A 17,903-nucleotide genomic window follows, 5' to 3' on the forward strand; every position below is an offset into this window, starting at 1 on the left:
ATCACAAGCGTTTGTCCCATTCTGTAAAAATTTGCCGGCTTTTTAAGCACTGCACATTAAACCCTGGTTTCACCGATATCCCTGGCTAAAACTCCGCTCATCCCCCTGAAGCCAGGATCTCACCTGGAATTCGAGTCTATATATGGGCTGGTCCTGTAACTACTTACCCACGGACATCTGAGCTTGCCGTCACACATCTCGGTCACCTTTCCCAGCGGTCTGCTCCACCCAGCTGCTGGAGATCACGGCTCTCCACGCTGACTCAGCAAGCCCGGACCCAAGGCGTGCTCCAGCGGCTTAGCAGCAAGCGAAGCGTTTCGCAGGGGTTGAGCTGGACCTGTGGGTTTTGCAACGAAGCAGCTAAGGTGTGGGCACACGTTCCCTTTTGCAAATTCTGCTGAGGAAGCACTAAACCCTGGTGGAGCGGGGAGTTTGGGGCAGCAGCAGCTTCAACCACTTCAAGGAGGTTCGCCAGAGCTTGTCTGTCAGCGCTCGAGCTTTACTCCTGTAAAGAATCCTATCGACTTCAAAGGGAGTGCGTGCACCACCGCAATTAGCGACAGCCACGCTCGCGAGACGAGACTGAAGCCCAATTAAAATATGTCTTTTTTTAAAGGCGCACGGTGACAGCGCTTTCACTTTGCTAAAACGCTACAAATACTGGGCGCAACAGTGCAGATCGCTGCGCTGAAATTTGGTTATTTATTTAAAAAAAGGTCAAGGTTGCATACATATGCAAATATCCATAGAAAACCTACTAAGGGAATTCCTGCACGTCTATGCTAATTTGTGCACGCTAGCATAAATTAAGACAAGCCCTTGCTATAAAAATGCCTTTTTATCCACGTATCTAGGAATATGCTTATGCCCAAGCAGGGAATTTTAAGTTGTTTCCCAGCCTGTTCCCGTATCCAACTGCAACCTGTTTATTTTGACCTCAGTTCTTAGAAACTGTTGATGCCACGGTAGAAATATGCTGTGTGTTCCAACAGGCAACAAACAGTCCTAATGACAGCATACTCCATCTGTGCTGCCAGAGCGTACAGCCTCAGCCCACCGCTCGGCTACGCGCCGGCTGAGCACGAATCCTCGCGGGGACGTCACCCGCGCCGCGGCTCAGACGGCACGGTGCGCCCCGACCTGACATGACCCCCCCACAGAAGGACTTCGGAGAGAGACCAGAGCTGGCCACATCGGCACAAGCCTCACGCACCGGCAGCGCTTCTACTCCACCCTCCCCGTCCTGCTTTTATTAAGGACAGGCTTTTTTAGGTTTTTTTAAATATTTCGAAACTACAAAGTGAAGAAAGCTGACTTCAAAATTGTCCAGTGCTATCAAAAGGGAAGAGCTGAAGCATGGAGAACATGTGGCACTGTTTCCAGCAGGCTAGCACAAGGGAATCTTCCAACTACCGCGTGCTCTGGAAAAGGTGTATTACAGAAAAATGCATCTGGGGATCCTTTAATTTTTCTTGCATCTTCTCTTCTTATGTGATGCAGCTGTGGAGCAACACCCACCGGTATTGGTAGCATGAAAGAGCGATCCTTTCCTTCTACCGAGGTCTGGTACCAATTACCACGGATTTAGAGGCACTATATAAAAGACAGTGCTGATTTGTTTCTAAATTTGTATCTTGATTAAACTGTCAGACCACAGCACAAAAGCAGAGCTTACCTGACTTTGAAACGCTACTACAATAAATTATCCAAGAAGTGCAGGACAATTAGAAAATGCTTATAAATGGATCAGTACTATGCTTTATGTCTAGATTTTCAATTTTGGTCACGCCAAATCAAATGGAATAGAAGCAGCACTTTATCTTCGAACTGTAAACTCAGGATATTCCAAATAAAAACTGTATGTGAGGAGACACTGCGAAGCAGGATTTTAAAAATCACCAAGTTGGCCGAGAGAATAACAACTGCATTATTATTTTCAAAATTATTTTTAACTGTATTTTGGTACACAAAAAACCAAATATGAAAGGCCAAAACTCCTATTCTGCGGAACACAGCTGTAAACCTCCACGGGTCAGAACAGTGTTTTTCACTATTTGCCCCTGGAAACACAGCAGAATTTGGTCTCGCCGCCTTAAAGTGAAGCATTTTCCCCCAGAACAGCTTCAGGGATACTGAATATATTTTAACTATCTGGAATTTCAACATCTAGGATTAGTGCAGTAAACACGCATAGCGATTGCGGTCTAATGAAAGAAGAAGTCAACATAAACATGGTGAAGCAAAAGCGAGATCAGCCATGCAAAACTTCCACAAAGCAGTTTACGAATTAAATTACTGTTATTAAAGCTACTATTATTACACTATGGTTATTAAAACTTCAACAGTATACTGAACCCTTCTGTATAATGCAAATATTATTCAAAAAATCAAGATACGTTTTTCAATCGTGATTACAAGCCATCACTTCTCCTAAAGCTTCTGCTTTCTTTGCCAGTGTTCTTGTGTGTCCTAACACCATTTTTCTACTTACTTTTACATGATATCCATGTAAGAAAATAGCTATTCTAAATTAATTAATTCACATGCACCTTTCCAGAGAGGGAATATATGATGAAAGGATTACACAGTGAAGTTCAGGTATATTTTTATACCCTCGAAAGAGGGTAATTGATCCTCCCCTCTCCCCAGTTTCAAACATGGAACTTGGCTGCCACGGGTTCTTTCCCACACAAATCAAGCCTTAACTCTTTTGAATCGAAACAATATGGGATGATTATTGTGGGAAATTTTTTACTGTTACTGTAATTTAAAACTTTCTGTACCCAATTTTGCATTTTCTATAAATCAAAAACCCATTTCACTTAGGGCTACAATTAAACAGAGGAAATCAAAGAGTAACTTCTAAGCAAGTCTTGCTATTAATCATAGGATGAACTAGTAGTACAACTACTTTTACTGCAGTTTCTTTCTGTCCGAGAACTACATTTTAATCTGAAGCCTGAGCTCTTCAGAAAAGACTGCGTCACAGATGAGACAAATTAAATAAAGGTATACTAAATGGTATAGCATTGCATGCTATTTAAGAAGGAGGAAAAAACCCAAAGGACACCGACTCCTGTAGTAACTCCAAAAAAATCACCAGCTACAAATACAGTCAATCACGGTTATTTATAGCAACCTCTCTCACCTTCTGACACAACAGAAGCCTGCTAAAAAGCACAGCACCGGCAACGCTACTACAGAGACAACGGCTCAGGGTCTGACGCTGCAACCACGAAGCGACCGCGCTGCTTCTTGCACCAGCAGCAGCCCTGGAGTCACCTCTTTTACTTTACGTACCTGAACTGAAATATATCTTTTTCTCCTTTTTAAAGAATAATTTAAAAAAGCAATTGATTTCAACACCAAAATTTACATTTTAAATAGGACATGCAAACACAAAATTAAAATACCAGTGAAAAATGAAATCATGTGCAATATGTAAACTTACGGCTTCTGTTTTTTCAAACTGGAAGTCAAAAATGATGCATTTTTATTTCCTAAAAAGAAAAAAAAATGCATCTTGATTGCTAGACAAAATAAAATATGAACTCTTAAATCAACAGAAAGACATGTTGCACGCAGCTGTCTATTTTTTTTCCTCTCTCTCTGTTTCTCAAAAAAAAAAGTTTTTATGTCTATCGTTTTTCAGTGCTCAGATATTTTTAGGGAGAGGTTTAATGCTTCATGGTGTTACTCTTTGCAAAATTCCTACAGAGGTACAAGTTACCACATTATTTGCAGCAGTAGCTCTACAGTAAGAATAAGCAATAATAGTAATTTATTCATAAAATACATACTCAAATTAAAAATTGGCTTCCAGTTAAACACAGTGTGCAATGTGTACATTCCGCGCTAAAGAGGAACCTTGTACTGATTGTGAGGTAAAATTAAAACGTGTCTTGCAAAAATTCCTTTTTTTAAATTTTATATCAGACACAAAGAAAATAGCTCTGAAGAGTTTGGGGCATTATTGGAAGGGCTTCTAACGAAAAAAAAATCAAAAATGTTCCCAACACTGACTTACTACTCGAATATTGTGCTTCAGTTTTCACTTCTGAGAAGCATCAGATTTTAAAACTGTAAATGACTTTCTGATACAACAGACTGAAACACTGTTTTAGTACCGATTTTCTCCCCAACAAAAACTTCCAACGTGCTCGCAGATCTCCTTATCTCTGACAGTGAACTTCTGGAGCCATCAACACCTCTACTCCTCAAAAAGAGCATCCAAAACACGTCAGGTTTTCTGTGACGCAATGAGCTCCCAGGGCTTGGCTTCAGTTCGCTGAAACGCGCTCAGCGCTTCGAGCGCACCGTTTACCGAGCTGGAGGAAAGGGGAACTTCTCACTTTGTCTTCCTCTCCGACCTGAGCATCAGCCAAAGGCAGGTACTGACCACACAGGAGAGGCACCAGCCAACACAACCCCTGCAGCCGTAGCCTTGCCTACCGGTAACTTTGCAAAGCCTGGATGCGAACTGACCTAAAGAATCAAAGCAGTACCCTGCTTCGGCACGGGGGTTGGACCGGAGGATCCCGAGGTCTCTTCCAACCCCCACCACTCTGTGATTCTGTACAGAAAGAAAAAGTGGTGAAAACCCAAAAAATCAAACACAGAAGTTTTGGATTCTTGTGCAAACAGCATGAAAAAAATGGAGTACTTGCTCCATTATAGATAGCTACAAACCCTGCTCCATTATAGATAGCTACAAACCCTGCCCAACTTACCGGTCCAGACTAGAGCATCTGTCCCTTCTCTTCTCCTCCTGAGGTTCATCACACCAGCCTCTCCCGTTTGATCTCAAACAATACTGCAAACCACAGAGGGCAACTGCACACCCGGGCTAGGTTACACTCACCCCTTGGTGCTCGGGACGCCTACGCACAGCCTGAAGAGTACTTGCTCTCAGGAGCACTGGGAGAACATAGAGCAGCACTCGGGAGCCAGCTGGAGACACCTGAATGCAAGCACTGGAGCATACCTGGGGCCCAGCAGCGCTCGCCCAAAGATGCTCAGCACCATTCACCATCAGGCTGTAAAGCTCTCGGTTTGGGCACAGGATTACTGGGACACATTTCAGAAAACTCTGGCTGTAGGTCTCCCGTATTCCCACCTTTGGCTCAAAGCACTGCTCTTCAGGCAGCCCCCACCAGCTGCAGAGGGGAGGGAAGCGGTGGTAGCAGGGGGGGGTACATGGAAGCAACGTGGTCTGGGAAATGCGATGCTCACCCTGCTCATGAACTCCACCGGACTACCAGCGGGTGCAAAGTCAGTCCTATGCAGAAACATCTGCAGGATTTGATTGACTCAGGCACGCTCATTAGAAAAGGGGGGAGTGGGAGGAACCTGATTTTTGACAGTATTCGTTAACGCGCCGTTGGCTTTCTGCAGTATCTAAGGCAGCACGGCTTTAGCTGGCTTGAAGCTGTCCACGTGGTGGAACCAGCGTGGCTCTCCGCACCCAGCCAAACCCTCGTCTGCTCCCCAACTCTGTGCATCACGTCTGTGTCTGGGGCACTCTCTGGTGTAGCTGTGCCCTTGCTGAGAACGAGAATTGTAGGCAGGGTGACTGAGCAAGGCTGCTCCCTGGAGCCGACTGTGATCTGCTACACAACGCCAACGCTGCACGAACCAGGCACCCTGCCTCTAAACTTAACGCTTCGTACCAACAGAGGATAGGCTGCTGTAAAAAGAAATAAATCCTAAACTCAACTACATTCAGGCAAGCAGTAGGATAAAAAGGATGGAATTATCACAGAGAAAAAGAAGTCAGCAAACAAACGATTTAAAATATGCCAGTGTATTTCTTTTAGAAGTTCCCTCCCAGTTTTCCGCTCTGCAGGGAGCACATAAAATGTTATGATTTGTAAGTTTTAGTTTCCATGCTCGTTGTTTAGTATTCTGTAAAGGTTTGGGGTTTTTTGTTTTTTTTTTAGTCCATGATCTAATTAACTTCCCAATACAATCTTGAAGATGCAATCAGCATACTAGATTTTAATTACTTGTACAGCAGAATTCTCAACTGGAAGGGCAACAGAGCAGGCAGTTTCACAGCATCTTTGTATTAAGCTGTTCTGACCAGACTTCAGACTTTGACTGGGGGCATCTCCATGCAGCTGCTGTTTGCGTTGCAGTTTCTCCTACTACTTATGAATGCACAAAACAGAGCGACTAATTTACAAGATGGTGGCAGTGAAAAGAAACCTCACGGCAAGTAAGGAAGAGAGCACATAACGTTCTGCTTCGGTAGAGGGGACTACCGAATTCTGTGAGGCAGGAGCTGCCTCGCAGAGCTACGAGTGAAAGTCTCCCTTCAAAAGAAGCCAAGGACTAGAACGGCAGCTGCCACGCAGATCTAGACTGCGAGATGCTGCCTTGTGCAAAGCAGAATTTAACCCCTCGAATTCTGCAGGCACTGCGTTTCAAAACACTCCACAGCTTCTCCCGCCTCCGCTCGCCGTTCTCCACGTGTGTGCTGTACGGGCTTTATTCCGACATTGCCGGTTTCTCACGGCAGAAATCTTGTGGGCAGAATCAGTGATCTCCACCTCACCAGGGGAGGTGCTGAGGCAGAGGAGGAGGAAGAAACTTGAAGAGGCTCTTACTGTTACACCCAAGGCCCAGTGTAAAAGAATCTCCCAACTTCTTCCTCATTTTTCCAGACAAGGGCACCACGACTTCCACATACGAATACTTCACCAAGGCCCAATTTCCGGACAACAGAATGTCTAAGATACACATTTTACAAATTAAATTATATTAAAGGATAGAAGTGTGACTAGACAAACTCTCTGGACTGCAGATTATATTGATCAGAGAGAGTTAACGCCGCTGATTTCAACGGCACAATAAAAATTATTCTTTGCAGCCAGTATTTCTCCCAGTAGTTTCTACAGCAGTAGCTCACAATAGGTGAAGGACATAAAAAAGCTGTGTGCTGTCTGAAGTGGTTTGAGTGGGACTTCAACTCTCTGTAGGCCTTAAAGTAGTCATCTGCAAAGAGGTGAAATTCACTCTGTGAAGAATGGCTTTGCTTTTTTTAATTGCCATTAGAACACCCACTAGACAGCAACGTGAAACGCAGCTATTGATCCTCTGGATAAACCTCTTCATTCTGAACGGGTTTCAAAAACGCTCATACAGAGCTGTAACGAAGCCTGCAAGTGCGCTGCCAAAGTCATTTTTCAGCTTGATCTTTTAATGTTAATTGAATTGTGACGCTTTTCTATTTGTTCTTCCACTACTTGCAACTTTAAAACTAATACACATAGTTAAGGCATAGGCCTGATTTTTCACAGACTGATCTTGAGGAAAGCCCTGAGCTCTTCCCTCGGAACTGCCATTAAGCTGTATTCTGGGTTAGATTGTACCTCAAGAGGAACTCACCGATGACAAGAAAAGTTACAAACTTCAGGGCTTGGATACTGGCCCACTCAGCCCCCTTCCCCACCTGAAGCTCAACCCACCGTCAGGCAGGTCTGTGCTCTTCAACCTATTCAGCTCGGCAGGCATCAAAAGTTAAAAGGCTTGAATAAATTATTTTGACAATAATGGAATTTTAGCACTTGTGCGTCCAACCCAGAACCTTATATGGGTGCAAAACAGCCACATCCAACTGACAGCGTAAAGAAATCTATTTTGGGGAAGAGAATTATGCTCATACTTTAAGTTCCTGCGAACTTGCTAAAACTGATTGCATGATGTGGACTAGAGTGTCACAGACTGAAGAAATATTCACTAGCAAGCACACACACGGTACCTTCCATAGGCATGAAACTATCCTCATAAAAGTCACCACTATTTTGTTGTCACTCCGGACTTCCACACTGGCCGCCCTTTCCAACAGGTACAACCACCTTCCAGCTTGCTGTTCTCTCCCAAATCTGCCCTCTTTTTCCCAAAACCCTCCGCCACCCTGTGCCCAGCTGGCTGTGGCTGCAGCCAAGTGCTGTTCCCTAGCTGCTCGCCTTCAGCAACGCTGCACGTTTTGACTCCTGACAGCATTTTGGGGCAAAAAACACAAGCACCTGATGGATACCATTTTTATCCTGTTAAACATCCCCCCCCAAGAGCATTTTGTGTTACAGAGGAGAAAATAATTAGCACTTTAAATAAAGCACTAAATAGCATCTTAAATGCGTACACGTGAATATTACACGTTTATTTACACCAAATAGGAGTGCACCCATACGAAAAACAGTCTGAGCTCATAGTAAAACATATATATATTGTAGAGTGGGCTATACTTTCAATGAAATAATTTTACAGAGACATTTAGAAGGCACCGAGGAGACAGCAGAAATAATTGTTCTAGTATCATTTAAAATGTAAATGTCAAGTAATATGTAATTTAAATGTAAATCTGCACCTTAAACCTTCAATCCATCAATGTAAATCTCCGTTTAAGAAACAAAATTTCCATGTGATCATGTTAATTCCTCCTTCTGTAATAATTATAGAATGAGAAATGTATAACCTTCCATTAAAAAACTAGTAACTAACTATATGCATAACAGAGTTGGAAAACTCTTTTAAAGAAATGGTTACTAATAAAAATAGATTTTAAAATGTAAATTGTTTATTCCCGTAATAAGCAACAAAAACCACTATACCTCACACTGCATTAAAACCAAAACCAATTCCATGATGAACCCCTGCAGCAACATTTATACGTGCGTGCCCTCTGGGCCTGTAAGAAACTCTCCATCCATCTTGGGATAAGATGATCAATTCCTCCCCATGCACCCTGCAATTTATAAATGCGTGCTGGAGTAGGAAGAATACCAACGCTGTGTCCCTTCCAACAGGAAAGCAAGACTGACACTCCTTGGTTTAAACTAGGCAAAGTAAGAAGGTAAAAAAAAGCTAGCTGCGTAAGCCCATAAGGTCATGCAGAATGCAGCATTCTTTTAACTGCACTTTAAGAGTCATTCGAGTTCAGGCTTCCTGTATCAGGTTTTTACATTAGTGCTACTTTGGTTTGAGAGTATAATCCAAAACTCTCTGATATCTGTGGGAGACTTTCCACTGACTCAGGACTGGATATAGTATTTTGTTTCCTACAGACAAATAAGACAATATATCTCATCTGCCAAAGGTTAACAAAAGTATCATGAGAACTCTCCTTTCTTGGAAAAAAAAAAAAAAAAAAGGAAAAAAAAAAGAATTTGCAACCAGAGAAAAAAATAAATATCAAAAAAGAGGGAAAAAAAGTGATTTATCAAAGAGTAAAATCTTTTTAAAATAATAGTTGCTCTATATACAAATGTAGAGGTAAATATACCAGGGCTCTTTGTGTCTGGGTAACAAAACAAATACAGTGATCAAAATCTCTTGGATGCAATCAAACAGCTTTCCTATCCATTTGCACACTGAATTCCAATAAAAAGCAAGACTAATTCTGAAAAGATTGCCAGTGCATGCAGAAGTCCATGTCAAAGCTTTGTGTTCACCAGCGCACTACTTCCTGAACTGAAACAAGTAACTGTCCATTTAATACATTCTAAATATTTGCAACTTTTTTCTGGTTATTACATCTCTCAGACAAAAATGTAAATGAATTCTTCTACAGCTTTACCTTTTGGCCAGAAGAAAGTCTTTTCTATCACATATCCTATGGAGCTTCTGTAAGGCTACTTGCTGTGAGCAACGTATAACAAAGAATAACATGTCAAAAAATCAGTATGAAGTGTATCACCTTCACAGAAATGCCAAACTGACCCCTCTCTCTCGCTCTGATGAATTCACTTCAGCGTGAAGCACCCTGGCCTACCACGGCTGTCAAACACAAAAACGCTATCACGTATTTCTAAGCCACTCAGTGCCACCACCTCCCCCCCGCCCCAGCAGCATTAAAATAAATAGACTAGCTCCCGAGATCAAATGTTTCAGTGTACTTTTCTATTTTTAAAATTACCTAAAAAAAAAAAAAGAAAAAAAATAAAGAAAATAAGACCAGTTTTAAACAATGATTTTTTTTCTAATTCGGCATTCTAAAAATATTTGTGTCTGTAGTTATAAAAGCATGTGAACTCTTCTATAATCAAAACTGAAGGTGCCTTCTCCTTCTGCAAATGTCCGCCTACATTGACAAAAGAATTTCAGGAGCTGAATGAATGCCACAGTAAACATATCTATATGCAGGTATCCGAATACATGAGCAACTTGCTAAGCGTACCTCAGATTGAAAGTGTTGCAAAACACCAGTCAGCAACTCAAACACAATCAATCAAAGGCTACAGAAAACAATGACTTAATTAATATTTAATAAAGGTATATTGGTTATTATAATAATAAATTCATTTTTCCTTAGCTCCTCTTCCTTCCTTTGCAAAATCTTCAATCGGTCTCCAAAGCAATTTATTTCCTATTTGTGTTTTAACAAGTTTGAAAGGAGCAAATCACTTCGAAACTCCAGAGAGACTGGACAGGAGCTGAACGTTTTCCTTGGCAGGTAACAGGATGCGATGGCTGAAGTTAATTTAAACTTTTGCATATAAAAACAAATAAGTAGTACATTGCCATTTTAAATCCATAGACTCCTTCCAAGAAGACTGGCCTAATTTAAATAAAGCATGCATAAGGTAATACATCAACTACATACCAAATATGGAACCAATACGCACTCTGTCTTTATTCCTAAAAGTCTGCTTTGGAGCATCAGTGAGATGAAGCACTTTGGAGCCACCCCCCTTGCCCCCCCTTTTTAAAAAAAATTAAAAAACCAAAACATGATCACTGTTTAGATATGTATTTTGGAGTATCATGGCTAGACAATTTTTATGAGGGTTTTGAAAAGTTTTGTGGAAGACCCTGCAAACCACTACAGCAGTCAGATCACTATTACAAACTATGATGTATATAGGCTTAAATCCCCACCCCATGTGAAGCCAACGGAAAAACCCCCATCGCCTTCAGAGGCCTGTGGATCTGATCCTTTGTTTCCAGAGGTACGGCAGAGCAAATTTCAACCGTATGCACCAGAGAAGAGTGTACAACTACTAAACAGCCAGTAACACTACTCTTCTGTGAGAAAAAAGACTGTTTTTACAAAGGGCAACTCTAAATGATGAGGTATTATATTTTCTGGTATATATTTTTAAAAGACAGGCTGCAAAGGACCCGATTCCGGGCATTTTATTCCAGCACATCCACCTACAAATCAAAGTATCTTAAACAGAAATCTGTTCTATTTTGGAGATCATGAGTCAAATTTTAACTAAATCCTATTACTACTGGGGTCCCTAAAAAATTTAAAATATTCTACATGAGTGCAGGAATACCTGTGGACAAATTTCTGCATCGTTCCTAGGAAAATCACGAGTTGGTTTGCTCGCAGGCGAGAAGTCCCAGGCCAGATTTATCAGCGATTCCCCAAACATGCGCACACGCCAGGTTAGTGAATACCTGCACTGCTCCAAAGCCCGCCAAACCCCACAGAATCCATCCTCCTGTGGTTCCGGCATGGAATCAAATGCATAAAATAAGTAGGGATTTGCACAGCCAGTACAGTTTCAGCAGTATAAACTCAGGACCTACAGAAGTGTGGGTGCACTTGCAAGCACCTACCCCGCCATCTTCGATCTCCTTGGATCACCCTCCTCACGAATGTCTATTGTGCTGGCTACAGGGATTTCAACTTTTTGTCTTCTGGCTGCAATCCTAACTCTAGCTAGCTGCACGCACGCTGAATAAATGCATACCTATCTTTGCAAACATCAAACACGTTGCACAAGCGCGCATACTACACGAACACACACGCACCTACGAAGCAAGATGTTCTATAGCAGTGAGTATTATTTGAGAAACACAGACATGCAATTGTATTTTCTACATAATTTTTTTTTTCTCCTTAGATGGGTACAGGCAGCGTAAATCAAAATTAAAACTGCATGGCCGTACGGCTTTGTTCTATACATTAGACCTCCACAGCCCCCACCACTGGGGGGGGAAGGAGGAGAAGGAGAAGGAGGAGGAGGAGGAGGAGGAGGAGGAGGAGGAGGGAGGGCTGATTACCTGCACCTGTCTCAAGCTGCGAGCGACTGCTGCAGTTAGTAGGAAAAACGCCTAATGAGAGCGCATTTCCATTTTCTTGAGGGAAGGCGTCGCGATCGCAGGCCCGGCCATGCCCTGAGCACCCACGTGCACGGCAGACCTGGAACGCTGCCGTGGGAGGTGGAAGGCCTTGCCGAGGCTGACCACGCCACGGGCATCTGTGGCACACGGATGGAGGCCGATCACAGTGAACCATTCTGCCTGCAAAGGGAGCTGCTGAAACACCGAGCGGATGGGAACCACCCCCCACCCCCCCCAAAAAAAAAATTTTTTTTTTTCAAAGAGAACTGGATGAAAGAAGGCATTCCTTCCACTCCCCCTTTTATTTCTCCTTGGCTGCCACAAAACGTTTCTGAACGCTCGGCACTGCTGTACCAATACAGCCACACAAAATACAGCCCAGCCTCACAGCCCGATGTTATCTCCCGTACTCAGCCAAGACAAGAACTCCAGACTGCACCCACAAGTGAAAGCAGAAACTCCTGCTCCATTCCCTTTCCCTTTCTTCCCTCTGCCTCCTCCCTTTTCCCTCTCCTTCACCCACAACAAAATCTCCCTTAACCCGATCCAAACCCGGCAGCATTCACCCAGGCACGATTCCAGCTAATTTCAGAAAGTTGAGCCTGGCTGCGGACGCCACGCGTCCCGTCCGTGCCCTCCGGAAGCGACCATGGCGCGGTAACCCACCTATCTGCGCAGAACGCTGCGGACGACGCTCCCCTCGCTCCACTGCGAGCTGCTCTCTGCCTGGCACGCAGCACTGCTCTCTGCGGAGCGCTGCGGGCTGCGCACGGGCCTAGAACATCTGCACCTTTCCCTCGTGTCCCTCCGCTTTCTTGGCGTTGGTCTCGTTTGGTAAATGCCATATTTTTAGTCAAGATAGGTGGGAGTTTCAGAATAGACTGTTCGTTTGTCAGCAACACCTTACATATCCTTTTGGAGGGTCAAAATCCACCTAGAGGATGGGGGTGGGGGAGAAAGGAGGAGTTTGGAGCAAAACCAGTGCATCCTAAGATTATTTTCACTGTGCTTCTGTCAATTCTTATCTGGAAAATATGGAAAACTTCATCCTAGCTAGCTACTAAAAAAAAAAAAATTATTGAAGCAAAGTATTGTCTATGCTTTCAGTTTTTCACTCCACGCACCAAACATTTTGTACGAGAATCCTGGCAGTCCAACACAAAACACTTTCAAAACATAAATGCTCCAGCTCGTGCATAATTCCTGAAGGCATTCATCGGAGGGGCTGAATATTTCTGTCGGCTGTTATGTTTTAAGTTACAGACTAAAAATAATCTTAAGTTCAAAACCTGGAATTCAACAGTCTAATGAACAGATTTTAATCCGTCTTCAGTTAACACACACGTGATCCTTCTGCACTGCTCTGCTCCTTTTCAGCATGCTTACGGAAATCCTCACCGGGAAATAAACCACTAACCAGGCAATTCTGCTTCTCTTAGTTTCACAGTGATCGTTTCTAGCAAGCCACCACAAAATAATGAACTAAGACACCAGAAGCAATTTTATATTCCTTTAAGGGCCAGACCCCAGCAACAAAACAACCCCAACAAGTATCACAACCCAAGAAAAAGAAAATCCTCTTTAGACAAACAGCATCATTAGGAGCAGTATCGTTGAGCACTCTGAAATTTCTCAGCGAGGAGCGCTTAGCGGTTTGCGATTTTATAACGACGACGACAAGTTAAAACCATCAACTAATATTTTATTTGCATTGTACTGTGCAGCTACTACAGGCCTCTAAAAAACACTCTGAAGAAATTAATTTAGCTATCTCCAAGCCATGCATTCCTAAATTCTTTTCTTAATCTACACAGTTCCCTAAAACATTCTCTACTTACTTTGAGCTTGATCGGCCAACAAATACTGCTTTACTACTTAAAGTTATGAGTTGTTTTTCAGTTTATGTTGCCATAAAATGGTTCAAAAGTGAAGCCAGTACGGAGATGGTTTTGATACAATGCTATCAATGGCCTGATTTAAAACTGTTTTTGTATAAGTCACTAGGTACTTTCTAATTATTCTGCGGGGTTTTTTTGTGGAGGAAAAAAAACCCAAACTTATTTGGATTTGTTTTGTTATTTACGTTAATTCCTGGATATAAATAAAATTAAAGGGAAAAGATTGCAATATTTTATATAAGCGTCCCATTTTTCCAGGGTACATGAAAGCATTTTATTTTACAGATATATATGAAAGGACTAGTTTTCTCATAAAATGTCCTTAAAACATATTTAATTCCAGGTACTTTAATTTGCACATGCACTTGTCTATACAGAGAATACAAAGTAAGTATTATAACAGGTCGGGCACTTCGTAGTAGTAATAAATCTTCAGTGCATAACCATCTGCCAAACTATGCCCAACTCAGCACACCTATATCCACAGCTACTTTGATCTATAAATGGCATTACTCTCATATTTAAGTGTTATACTTAAAATAAATTCCTTTGTTAACACTCGAAGAGCGAGAGAAAGAGAGCGGGAGCGTGCGTGAGCATGTGCCCGTGTGCGCACGTAAAAGATGAAGAAGAAAATACACTTACGGCACTTCCAGACCTTTAAAGGCCATCAAAAATAGTATTTAAAAAATACATGATAAAAATGGTAATTATAAACTAAGCCTGAAAAATTGCAGGTGTTATATAAAATTTAAATATGAACCCTGAAAATATTTACGTCCAAATTCACGTTGCTAAGACAATCTGGAAACCTAATGGTAATGAGGTACAATTACTGAAGATCCTCACACATTTACCTGAAAAAATATCAGTTGGGAAATGCGAACACACACCCTCGTGTATGCACAGACGAATGGTATAAAACCCTACGTACTTGTCAGCAGCTGCGTTCGAGCTGCTCTGCATATGGATGTCTAGTGATGTTCCAAGCGTACTGAAATATTAAATAAATATAAAAAAACTTGTACCGCCCAACTTTGTTTCTTTTTTTGAAGCTTCCTTCTATTTTTAAGAAAAAAAAAAAAATCAGAAGGGAGAACGCCATTCAGGAAAGCAGCTATATTGTAATCAATGAAGGCACGACTGGCACAAGTCCTAGAACATTTGCATTCAGAAATAAAAGCTGTGATCGACCTTTGTCTGCTAAGAAAACGAAGCTCGCTGCTTTCAAACACAGCAGCGAAGGGAGGGGCGGACTCGACAGAGAGAGAGAACCCCGAAACCAGCGACAACGACAAATATCGGTCCATCGCATCCCCGCCAGCCAGCGAGCGGTCACCCCGAGCCAGCCCGAACCTCGCCCGGCCGATCACCTACCAGCGGCCGGCGATCGATCCGCGGGCGGACAGCAGCCGATCCGCCGGTCCCCACGGAGTTTCCGAAAACTTCGATTTTCCTCCTCGGGTGCGGATCCGCCGCTGACGGCACCCCCGGGGGGGGGGGGGGGTGGTTACCCCCAGCCCCGCGGTGCCGCTGACGATGGGCGGTGGTGGTGGCGGTGGCGGTGGCAGTGGTGGCGGTGGTGGCTTTCACCTTGCAGCTCCGCAGCCCCCCGGCGCGGCGGGGAGCGAGGGGGGGGGAAGGCGGGCCCTCGCCCAGCAACCGGCCGCGCCTCCGCCCGCCGCTCCCCGGCCGCGACTGGCCCGGCCGCCAGCGCCCGGCAGCAACAATGGGCGGCTGCGAGGGAGGGAGGGAGGGGAAGGGAGAAGCGAGGGGAGGGAGGGACCCGGAGAGCGGGCGGGGGGGGGGGAGGAGAAAAAAAAAAAAAAATAGAAGCGTGTTAAGCTCGTCTGGTAGTTAACAAGTCTTGAATGAAGAATGTTAGCAAACAGACAAACAGCGTGCCTGATGCATGCTAATGGGCCTGGCTTCACCACTGGCACTATGAATAATTCAGTAGAAAGGAGGGAAAAGCGCGGGGGGAGGCACCCTCCCCCCTCCCAGCCGTCTGCAGAGAAGACGGGAATAAAAAGTACGCGGCAACTTTCCCCTTTCCCCCCGTCGCTCCGTGCGGCAGCGCTGGGGAGAAGGCCGGCGAGGCTCCGTCCCTTGCGCCAGTGCTGCCTCTCGGAGGTTTTTCGGCTCCTGTTTTCGTTGGCCATTAATTTCCACCGCCGCCCCCCTCCCTCTTTACCGCCTCTTTTACTTCTTTTGTCTGGGAGCTGGCACCTGTCCCAGAGGCGGCATTTTCCTGCACATCCCCTTCTCCCTCCTCAGCAGAGAAGGGGGGGGGGAGGTTTACAAGGACGAAGCAGCCTGCGGACCCCCTACCCCCCCCCCCAATATTTCCATTTTATTACAAGGGGTTTGGGGGGGTATCACCCGCCCCGCTTCAGATGGCGCAGATACCCATTAAAAATAGATTCCTGCTAATCATTCTGTGATTCAAGGGAGAGGCAGCGGGAGAGGCTTGCTCCATAGGCAGCACTGGGCGCTGGCACTCGGGGGGGGAAAAATCACCAGCGAAAGCTTTCCTCCTCGCAGCGTACAAACCAGCAGAGCCCGACCCATCGCTCGGAGAAATCAATTTCTTTAACGGAGGAAAAAAAGAGAGAGAAAAGGATCAGCGGAGGGGGAACAGCCGGAGCTCCGAGCCCGGCGGCGCGGCCCAGCGCAGCGCGGGGAGCCGGCGGGCCAGCCCCGTCCCCTCACGGTGAGGGGGGGGGGGGGGGTGAAGCGGATCCCGTCTGCGGCGTTTTTAAAAGTTCTGCTCCGCCACAGTCTGAAGGGGAGGCCCTTGCAGCAGGAATGCGAGCGGCAGCAGCCTTTTTTTTTTTCTCTCCTCAGAGTCCGGCCTCCCCCTTGTGAGCGACCGGAGCGAGCTGGCGGCGGCGGAGGAGGAGGAGGCACGCAGCGGGCTAGCGCTGATGATGAAAGAGGCGCGGCCCTGCGTGAGCGGGCTCGTCTTCCTCACGGGCACGGAGACAGCGGGGACCGGGGGGGGGGGGTTCGCCCTCCGGCCCGGGGGTCGGGACGGGGCCGCGGGGAGGGGAAGGGAGGGGAGGCGCGGGAGCGCGCCTGACAGCGGCGCGCGGCCGATGGAGCTGTTAATTGCGGGGAAGGTCCTGCGGCAACACCTTCCGGGATTAACGCGGGGAGCGGAGGGCTCCTCTCTCTGCATTCACCCGCGGCTCGGCGGCTCCCGGCAGCGAAGCGCTCCGCCAGCACCGCCGAACTGCACCCCCCCCCCCAAAATGGATATCTGAAAAAGTAAATACGTGACAAAAAAAAAAAAACACCCAACTTGGTGATTTAGTTTTCTCATGCCCTTCCTCCCCAGGCAGCTGCAGAGCCCGGCTCGGGCTGCTTGGCCCTCGCAGCTCTCCTGGCACCGAGTCAAGAGCTGATAAGCATTTGGGCGAGACAGCTCAACTGCTGTGCTGGAAGAAAAACAGCTGCCATGATTGCTGTTTGATGGAGAGCGCTCGCACACACTCGCAGAAAAACATACCGGGCCGCGAACGCCTGAGGATTCGGCTTCAGAGGAGCAGCGCACATTTCCTTTTTTTAAAAAAAAAACTTTCTGCACGGTTTCTCCTCCATTCCCCCTCCCCTTTTTTAAAGAAAACGCACTGCGTCGACGTGCTGCGCTCCCTCCCCTCCCCCCGCCGTAACCTCAAGCAAACCCGAGGAATGGTGCCAAAAGCCCCGTTGCTAGTTACCGAGGGCGTTTTTTCAAACCTCCCTTTGATACTTCTTTCCCTCGCCCTTGCCACGGAACACGCAAGCGCGAGAATCTTTCCATTACTCCCAAGAAGTAATTAAAAAAAGAGAAAGAACTCCTAGCTCAAGGCTCCTTTCTCTTTTTCCCTCTTGGGGGGCAAAAGGAGGGAACCGGGGGGGGGAGCAGGCTATTTTCTGCCCTTG

The 17,903-nt window shown here is 45.2% G+C and overlaps 1 long non-coding RNA gene across 1 annotated transcript in view; it reads right to left on the bottom strand.

Annotated features, from left to right (window-relative positions):
* The window catches only part of LOC142364086 (uncharacterized), a 103,784-nt gene extending 88,341 nt beyond the window's left edge, over positions 1–15,443 (bottom strand). The window contains exon 1 of the long non-coding RNA XR_012766139.1: positions 15,354–15,443. This is a non-coding gene — a long non-coding RNA (uncharacterized LOC142364086). The remainder of the gene's footprint in view (positions 1–15,353) is intronic.
* Between the last annotated feature and the right edge of the window lie 2,460 nt (positions 15,444–17,903).

This window comes from Opisthocomus hoazin, chromosome 1 (assembly GCF_030867145.1).
Source record: "Opisthocomus hoazin isolate bOpiHoa1 chromosome 1, bOpiHoa1.hap1, whole genome shotgun sequence".
In the NCBI taxonomy this organism is placed as follows: Eukaryota; Metazoa; Chordata; class Aves; order Opisthocomiformes; family Opisthocomidae; genus Opisthocomus; species Opisthocomus hoazin.